Genomic DNA, 9,635 nt, shown 5'->3' with positions numbered 1-9,635 from the left:
CCCCCTGCCCACGTTCTCTACCTGCCAACTTAATGACTACGAGTTTCTGGCACAACTGCACAGTTTCTACTTACACATGAAGAAAAACCCAAGTGTAAATCTGATAATAGGTAGTATGTGGCTTAACAATACAGAACTGCTGAGCCAGTTCATATTGGTATGTTATAAATTCTGGTTGTCATCTATTTGCCTACCGGGCACTGGGATTTAAACAAAGCACATAGAATTTAAAATGTGTGTTTGATTTTTTGAGTTCAGCATTTAAATTTATAAATCTGGGTAGAGGTGTTGGTGGGGTTTTTTGTGGTGTTGTTTTCTGGGTTTTTTGTGTGTTTGTTTTTTAATTAAAATCTGCTGCGTATGTCTTTTCACATACTAAGCATCCTACATATTTGCCTGGTGGTTGGCTGTGGGGGGAAGCATTTGCTCTGTTTGTAAGTTGAGATGCTGTGGGGAGGGTGCTCGGGCCAGCTCTGCGGCTTGGTGGCATGATGGCAAACATCTGCAGTGAGGAAGCACTAGTTGAACTGGTTCCAGTGCCAATTCTGTCTGAATGGTCCCTAGACATTTGTTTCAAGATCCAGGTGAGGCTTTCTTTATTCTTGCTGCAGCGAATGACTGTAAACGTTTCTGTAGCTGTTCAGGATCAAGTCAAACTGGTTAAGGCAATGTGAAATTCAAGGTTAAAAGGTGAAATGCTGCTAAATTTAAGATTCAAGCTTATGCACGTGAGTAAATGGTTACTTGGATCATTTCCATTTCAGACTCACTAAGTAAGGAAGGTATGGCTCTTCCAGCATCCATCTTCCCCTGCAGATGGGTACCGTAGTCATTTTGCAGGAGTTATGAACTGAAAAGGTCCTCCCCAAACATGTTTTCCCAAGTATGCAAGCCTAATTGCCCTCATGCATCCAGGCTTCTATCTATAAATGTTTGGATATGGCTCTGTAGGTTCACTTCATCATCCCTTATACAGGATTAAACAGTGTATTCTCCTGTCAGTTTGTTCCTACCACTTGTCTTCAAACAGTGGAAAAACGTGAGCATTAGAGATGCTTGGGGTAAGAATCCATTCACAGATACACAAACATATTTGACGGGATCCTCTCACAGAGAGAGAGCAAGGGTTTGGGTTTTCAGGCTTTTCATTATTCTGTCAGAGCTTAAAGGAAGCAAACTAGAGTACCAACAGAAAAGCAGTACTGTAGGGAATATTTTTCCACACAGGTACTGTACTCTTTTTTTTTTAATTACTATTTTTATTTTCTTTTTTTTTCTTTTTTTTTTCTTTTTTTTTCTTTCTTCCCCCTCCCCCCCCCCCCCCCCCTTCCCCCAGCATGGTGTTGGGATGATGATGTTGGCCTTTTCTGAGGGGTATGAAAAACAGACCATCTGTCTTTTAAACAGCTTGTGACACCCTCAGTTTGATAATTGCAGGTTGTCTATACAGCTTCCAGACATGTTTAAATTATATGGTCACACCAGGTATAACTCTTCCATTTCTGCTTACAAACTGGTGTGTGGTTTGTTTGCTGCTGAGTAAATGCAGTCATGGGATAGAGATGTCTGAATTTAGCAGAAGGTGAGGTTATCTGTTGCAGTGACCCACCGCAGAGGAGGCATGTATGAGGACCCAGTAGGTGCAGAACTCCGAGGCTGGTGCCCTCTGCCTGGCTCCACCGTAGTTGTTGCCACCCTGTTGATGCCCTGCAATTGCTATCCCGTGATGCCAGGTGCAAGCACGACCTAAGATCTTCCTCCCATCTCTGGGGATCTGGTAGCCAGCTCCATGAGGGAGAACTGATGGGAAACAGCACACCGGCTATGAATTAAAGCACTGGATCTGGGTCTTCCCCAGTAGTGTTAACTCTCCAAGTATATCCTTCTCTTGGAAGGTACTTGAGGTTACTTTTCTTTTTCTACATTGATGACATCTTTCACTTGCTGCTCATCTCTTTTTCTACTCTTTCTTAGAAGCATTTGATTACACTGTGCTGATTTAGTGTTTCTAAAACCAGATTAATATTAAGTGATAACAGTAAACTTTGTTTCTGTGAGAGTATCTTTTCACTTTTCAGTAGGAATTTGCAGATAAATGTGGTTTTGTTGTTTTTTTTTTTTTTTTACATAGCCTTCTTCAAAACTATGGGTGGTAAGTTATATACCATTCAATTTAAAGGATTTTTTCGAGTGAGATTTAGTGAAATAACTTCTCAGACTCATTTTGATTTACATCTGCTGCTTTCATACAATTCTGTCCCAAAAGAGCCAATTTAACTCCTGTGCTTTGTTCCTTCATTTGCCATCTTCATTATTTTTCTTCTTTTATTTGTTCTTTTCCATTTTCCACTTACTAATCAGAATTAAACAACTTGCATAACTGGTCATTGCTAACAAACCAGGATCTAAAGTCTGTCTGACTTTCAGTAGTTCCAGAAGTGGAATTAGATCCAGGTTTCATCCTGGATGAACAACAAGCTTTTGCCAGGCACTAATGCCTGATACTGACCATGGTTGGACTTATTAAACATAGGAAAAAAATCAGCAACTGTATGGAACTGATGGGAAGGGCTTGCTTCATTAAACTGCTACCTTAGCCTAAGGTCATAAGGAGTAGACCAGGTAGTTTTCTTGCTTTCCCCCAAAACCTTCCTCAGGGGAGTTCACTTACTTCAAACACCTGAAAAAACATGCTGGCAAATACAGCTTTTTCTGACTGCAATGGAGACACCAAGGTGATACATGCTCCAGATGAGCATGAGCAACCCATGGAAGCAGCAAACACAGGGACGTTTGTCTCCTTGCAGAGACTTTGGCTGACTGAAAGCTGTGTAGGAGCTGGTTTGCTGCCCCCAGCTAGACAAAAGGCTTTCTCCTCCGCTCTCAGATTTCCCCTCAAGCCTTTTAGCAAAGTGAAACTGGAAGGAAACATCCTAGAATTCATATAGTGGTATAGTTATATGGCATGTATATAATACATGTTTGGTACAAATACAGCTGTAATTAGATTTTTCTGGAGAATAAATATAAACTGTGCACGTGATGAGAACATGCAGGTGCTGTGTTATATGGGCAACTAGCAGACCATGTCCTGAAAAGCTGAAAGTCATCTTTGGTTTAGGAATCTAACTTTGACCAGAAGTTGACAGTAATTGAGTTGCAATACCATGATGGGAATTGTCCAGTGGGAAACAGCTTTTAAAACGTCATAACTTAAATCTTGATTTAGTGTATTGCATAAATATGAGCATGACTTGTATTTGATACATCCTCTTTTTTTATTAGTAGTCTGCAAAGTAAAGTTCGTGTGGTTGCTATACTGTGCGTGTTTGTGTGTGGATTTCAGCTCTGTGCTTCCTCAGTGCTAACTTCTACTAGCGTTGCGATTCGTAGGTGCAGAGAAGAGTTTACCTTGGAAGGGACCCGGAGATCACGCAATGCAGGGCTGACTCAAAAAGTTGCTTCAGGGTTTTGTCCAGTTGAGCTTATGCTGGCATGTAGTATGGCTAGCTCTTCCCGATCATTACTCAAAAGTTTAAATTAAGAAGTTTACTTGGGAAGGAAATATTGAAGATTTTACATAACTGCATGCGCAAATACATACTCCCTCATGCTTGTGTGTATGTAATATATTACACCTAGGTGCATGGAGCTGGGAACTATTATTATGGCCACACTCATGGAAATATTTGAATTTGGCTCACTTCGCATAAACACTCTGGCATTAAACCCACAGCGTACAGTAACATGTATAGCACAGCAGTCCTGTTCTCAGGACATATGCTTGAAGGGACTGTCGGTGTTTCCATTTTGACCTTCTCAAGCAGGGGTTCCTAGCCTGGTCTTCAAATTTTTCTCTAAAATATCTTCTCAGAATATTCTATGAAAAACTGCATGTTAAAAGGGGTGAAACTGGTTACCCTCCCTCACCGCCCCAACAATGCAGTGGAGGGGAGAGAGTTTGCATGTGCCTCCCATGCTCGCCCTGGCTGGGGGGTGGCCATCAGCAGGGCAGACCCAGGTAGCACTGCAGCACAAACCCAGGACTTGAGACCTGTTACACGTAGGTAAGTTCCTTGCTGAAACATTGTAGATAAGCTGAAAAGCTGTTTGGAAATCTAGTCATGAGAAGCATGTTAAAAACCTAGTACTAATCCAAATCATATGGTTAAGACTACATTTAGCTATTTAGAAAACAGGAGCCATGTCCAGTATGTGCCCAGTGTACTTGATTTCACCTCCACTTCCCCATTTTATTTATTCCTAGTCCCAGGATGCTTTCTGCTGTGTTATGGTCCAGTTGATTTAACGCCCGTAGTTCCTGAAGCTTTTGCATTGTTTATATTTAAATCCCACCCCGAAAAGCTCACAGATACATGCTCTTGTACCTGATAATGCTTTGTGCAAACCCAGCTGCCAACTGAAGTGGAAAGTGTCCAACTGACCCTTGCATCTGATCCAGCCTTTTACACTAAGGACCAAAGGCAACAGCAAGGTATTTTGGGACCAGGACAGGATGTTAACCTGGTGTGTCCTTCCCTAAATACAAACCAGCTTCAAAAAAGACTGTACTGATGGAGAAGATCCTATGGACTACCCTCTGGTGCATGGCTCTGTGGCAACAGCCAGGGACCAAATGCATTCCTAGGTTCCCAGGACCCAGGAAAGAGCCCTAAGCTTTGCTTGCATCTGGCACTTGATTAGGAGGTGGCTGAGCTCCCCTTCTTCCTTGGTGTAGTTGTGTTCGGCTGGAGACAGGGGCATGACAAGACCAAGTGGCTTACGAGGAATTAAAGAAAAGTCGCTTTAAGTAGACAAGATGGTAGATAGAGAAATGTTAAATAATGGATGTACTTTATTAATGAACGCAGGCACTGCTTGTGCAAACCAAACATCAGTACAGACATACTTTATTTTCATGTTCATGGCAACTGAAATCCTGGGATTTTGAATTTCAAAATACAAACATAGTCATTGTATGTAGTCTGAAGTATTTCAATGTCATTACAGAAGTAGTTCAGCAGTAGCAATAACAAAGTAGTCAGTCGCTACAAAAAGCAGATCTTCTGACAATAAACAACTGTATGGCGCTTAACATGCTTTAGCGAACGCAGGGCTAAGCATGGCAAGCTGCCTTGTAATATCACCATTACCATATGCCATGGTTCTGCCGTGTCACAAAATTGCTCAGACCAGATGCAAAAGCAGGAGCTCCACACCTGCAATCACATGCAAAATGATATGCCTACCAATAACACCTTAAAAAAAAGTCTTCATTTTAAATCCTTCTTGATGAAGGCCTCAGAACTAGGGCAACCCTAGGGAACCTATACTACAGCAGTTTCTGCAGCTCAGCTGGTAGCCAATAGCTCAACCCCTCTGGATCACGAGACAGAATCTGCATGCCAACGTGGATTATTTTTAACAAGTCTTCTACTAAAACGTAAAATGAAGAACTAAAAATGTAATAGCTCAAGAGACTTTGCGGATAGTTAACTAGATGGTGTGGGGAAAAGTCTAGGACAAAAGAAGAGAGGGTCATTCCAGCTTTCCTTGAATTACCGAAGCTATCAAAACAATATAAGATATCCTGTGCACATGACAGTAGAAAAAACAGGATGTTTGTCAACTCTCAACTAATTGAGCCGGAATGATGTTATAGGGAGAGACTGATGGGTCAGATAAATAGTCCCAGTGTGTGTGACCTGAAGGGACAATACGGAGACTACGCTATGGAAAGGATATCTAGCAGCAGTCTGAAATGATTTCTAAAACTTGTTGCTCAGGCACCCATATCCACATGGAAGCTTCACAGGCAGCCAGCTAGTGCCATGTTTAGTATCCCATACCACATGGAGATAGGTCCAATGCACCTGCGGGGGAACCACAATGACCGCTAGTAAGGCAGAGTTATGATGTTCTGTATTTCTTGGGACAAGACGGAGGGAAAATGTTCTTTATTTTTCTTGTAAGGATGCTACTAGGAAAACTATGGCTGGCAACCACACTTTCTTCCAGAAAAGTCTTTGGCTATTTCTAGGCTAGATAGCTCAGTGTGTGCAAAACTAAATTACAACACCGTTATGTGTATGAATAGCACGGTTGTGTTTTGCGGCACAATTTAATAGAAAATTTCAGCAATCTCTCTTCCCAGTAGCTGAGAGCGCCACACTTGAATCTTACTTTCTGCTGATCATGTTTGTCCTGCCCCAGTGTAATTAAAGCATCCACAGTCTTGGCTGTTACAAGCTCTATAGTCTAATCAGGCTAAAATATCAAATAGCTCTTTTTTTTATGTTTAAGTTTATCTTCACAGAAATCCCCATGGTGCTAGGGGACCACACTATGAATAGAACAGTTCTGAAATGCAGTCAACAGACATTTCCGTGCTACTCCAGGGAAGGCACAGATAATTATTTTAATTGTCCCCAGTTTGCTCTTCTGTCCATAATTACAGTTTTGAGTTTATAAATAACGAAGCATGATTTTAAAAACCAAAACAAACCCCTCAATTTCAACACAGTTCCTGAGATAATTAAGTCTCCAAATGTGGCTGTGTAGAAGGGAACCAAAACTACATTGCAGAAGCCCATAACATACAGATGTGCGTAAGCAGAGCAAAGCGACAGGATGGAAAACGTCACCAGGAAAATAAACTCTCTCATCATTATTTCACTGCTTTTTACCTAAAAAAAACAATGGACTATTATCTTGATTCAACCTATTGTTCTATTGCATTTTTTGTTATTGAAGGCGCCAACAGTCAGTCAGTGAGTTTCCTGAGGAGCAGCAGCTTGAAAAGCTAAATGCAGTATCCTTGTTTTGCTGCAGATTTAGCAAAAAAAAGACAAGATAAGTTACTCAGGTAAATTAATGCACATGGTTTAAGATTTAACTTGTTCAAATACCCCCTTCAAATAATAACACACTCCAGTTTTACAGTATGGTGATTAAAACCTGCAAAACAAAGCAGAACAAAGCTCTGCACTGTTGCATCCTTGCTTGATGGACATTCCTCTGTTGTTACTGGGCATTGTGTACTGCCAGGGACAGGACAAGAAAAACTGTAGGTCGGGAGCCAGCACAGCAGGAGGCTTCATTAGCCAAGAACAGGAGCAAAACAGGGCTTCAGAAGGAGCAATACCCTCTCTGAACAACCAGTTTCACCACAACAAGCGCATAATCAGCTGGACAGACTGTAATATATGTATTGGGTAAAGACAGACCTATGGATATGAGACACCTATAGCTTAAGCATTTCAAAAGATGTTTGCCCAACAAGGAAACAAATCATATATTTAAAACTTTTTTAAGAATAAATGCTCTGTTCTTTCTCTGCTTAATATCTTCCTTGCTTGAAGCTTGGCTGTTGCACAAATGCATCCAGAGCAACGCTTGATGATAACTTAAAAATGTGCAGTTAATCTGTGTGTGGTTTCAGCTCCTGAATGCCAGGAGCGAAAATGTATTTTTCAGAGAGAAATAGGCTTGATTACACAGTATAATCATGTTTATGCAAGTTTTTAGATGGCCAAGATAAGGGAAATACTTCTGTAAATGCCTCTGAGAAAAGACAAAAACTCAAAGGTAAAAAGTTTCTCTCTTTTTCCATGTCATTTTATCCACAAACAAGCATAAACCCCAGTCGAGAGCTTCCTGTACTACAGTGAGAAAGAAAAACTTTAGCTTGCCTTTTTTTTTAACCTTACAGCTATATTTAATCGTAAAAACTAGTTTGAAGAAAGAGTAAACTTTTGCTCTTTGGTCTATCTTGACATTCCTCCAGAGACACGTAACAGGAATATTTCAGACTCATTTTTTGTCCTCTACTTGCAAGAAACAGGAAAGTTGCAGTTCTTAATTTCAAGGCTTCTGAAATGAGAAAGGTAAAGAATTTATACATTGAAACAAGATATCTTTGCTTTCTTTAAAGAAAAAAAAGATAGAAATAGAAGCACCACTATCTAAAAACAGTGTTTTAGTAAAACTGGATATTTTTGTCTTAACCATAATAATAAAAAAAATCAGTTATGCCACATGCGCCTCCCATTTATCATCTGTGTAACCCTACTAGGTGAGAAACAAAAACTTGTACTCGTATTCCAATATGATACAGACTTCAGACTGTACATTATTGTAGTAAATCCTGCTGACTGAAACCCAATACTGTAGAATGAGAGTAAAAGAAGTCAGGTTTTTGTTTCATAGGATCAATTTTGTGGATGCAAATGAAAGGTCTTCAAATACCTCCTACCTGTATCTAAATGAATTAAGATGAAAACATCTAACAGTGCAATTTTAGGACCTCCGTTTTGGTGTCCCTCTTCATGGGCTTCTTTATGGCCATGAAGATGCTCACAGTCAGAGCTCTGGGATTCTCACATTCAGAAAAGCTCTGAGGCTGGCAAAATGCCCATGCTGTGTATTACAGTCATTCTGATGTTCTGCCAGTTCTGAAGAGGACAGAGTGCAAGAATATATCTGTAACTGTGGACAGCCATGGCCTTACTAGGTCACAACAAACTGACGAAAACAACCACCTCCATCATCAGTCCAAGATACCCAAAGCCAAACTGGCACAGTAAGAGCAGGCACCTGCTGCCACTGATTAGAGGGATCCTCAGAGCTCACAGGGGTCTTAACAGACTACTTCTGCAGAGCAGGTCAGGTTCATAAATTCCCCTCACTGTGCAAATACTACTTTCCTTTTTTTTTAAAAAAAATATTTCTTTCTACTGGCAGACTTGTCTCCATGTAAGTCTTACTCTAACTGGTGCTATCTACAGACAGCTCCTAAGGAAACAATTGCACTTACTTAGTGTATGAGCTGGGCAATACAATTTAAATGGGATACTGGCCATTGAGGAAGAACTAACCAGATTCCTTTGGGTTCATTTCCAGATGCTAATGTTTCAGTTTTTTAATAGAGTGTGTTGCTCCTACAGAGAGACCGTAATATTGTGTGTTCCATGTATTAGCTATTTGTCAAAAGAAAAAAAACAGAGCTGACTTTTTTCGACAAAAGTTTTTGCTCGTATGACTTTTTAAGAGAATATTCTAATGATCGGTATTCTGTAAATTTTTGTAAGAGCTATCATCTCCTTGACTAATGCCGTGAAATGATGGAGGAAAATCAGAGAGGCTAATGACATCCACTGTCTCATCTCAGTGAGAGTCCCCCCAAAGCTACCCTTGCAGCAGGAACTTTTGCCTGTATCCTGTATCTCCTTCACCAGTTTCGTGAAGCTATGCATTGCAGAGGAGGATATAAACTGCACACTAAAACGACTGTTCTCAGGTCTGCACGCATGTTTATAATGAAACATCTCCAGCTATTCCACAAATCTCTAAATATTTTTCAATTACCACATCTTAAAGATTTGAATCAGTCCTAATGAGCTGGCACAGTATCATATTACTAGAAATTTTACATCATACACTAAAACACTAAGGAAAGAATTCAAGCAAATTTTCAAGCAAAAAAACCCAAACAGCCCCTTGATCTGCTGTCATAGAAACAAACCCACAGATACCTCAAAGCATAGTATTAGCTGCAGTGCGGGTTCACATCAGTGAATGTGTGAAAGCAAAGAATAATACTAAACTTCTCCACAGAAAGTTGGGAGTAAAGTTTA

At 40.4% G+C, this 9,635-nt stretch overlaps 1 protein-coding gene across 6 annotated transcripts in view; it reads right to left on the bottom strand.

The window, feature by feature from the left end:
- Positions 1-4,837: 4,837 nt before the first annotated feature.
- MTHFD1L (methylenetetrahydrofolate dehydrogenase (NADP+ dependent) 1 like) overlaps positions 4,838-9,635 on the bottom strand; it is a 157,118-nt gene continuing 152,320 nt past the window's right edge. For all 6 annotated transcript variants that reach the window (XM_040598296.1, XM_040598299.1, XM_040598304.1 and 3 more), the window contains one exon: positions 4,838-7,872. The gene's annotated coding sequence lies outside the window, so the exon portion shown is untranslated. The remainder of the gene's footprint in view (positions 7,873-9,635) is intronic.

The sequence above is a fragment of the Falco naumanni genome, chromosome 6, assembly GCF_017639655.2.
Source record: "Falco naumanni isolate bFalNau1 chromosome 6, bFalNau1.pat, whole genome shotgun sequence".
NCBI lineage: Eukaryota > Metazoa > Chordata > Aves > Falconiformes > Falconidae > Falco > Falco naumanni.
This window is presented reverse-complemented; position numbering and strand designations above follow the sequence as displayed.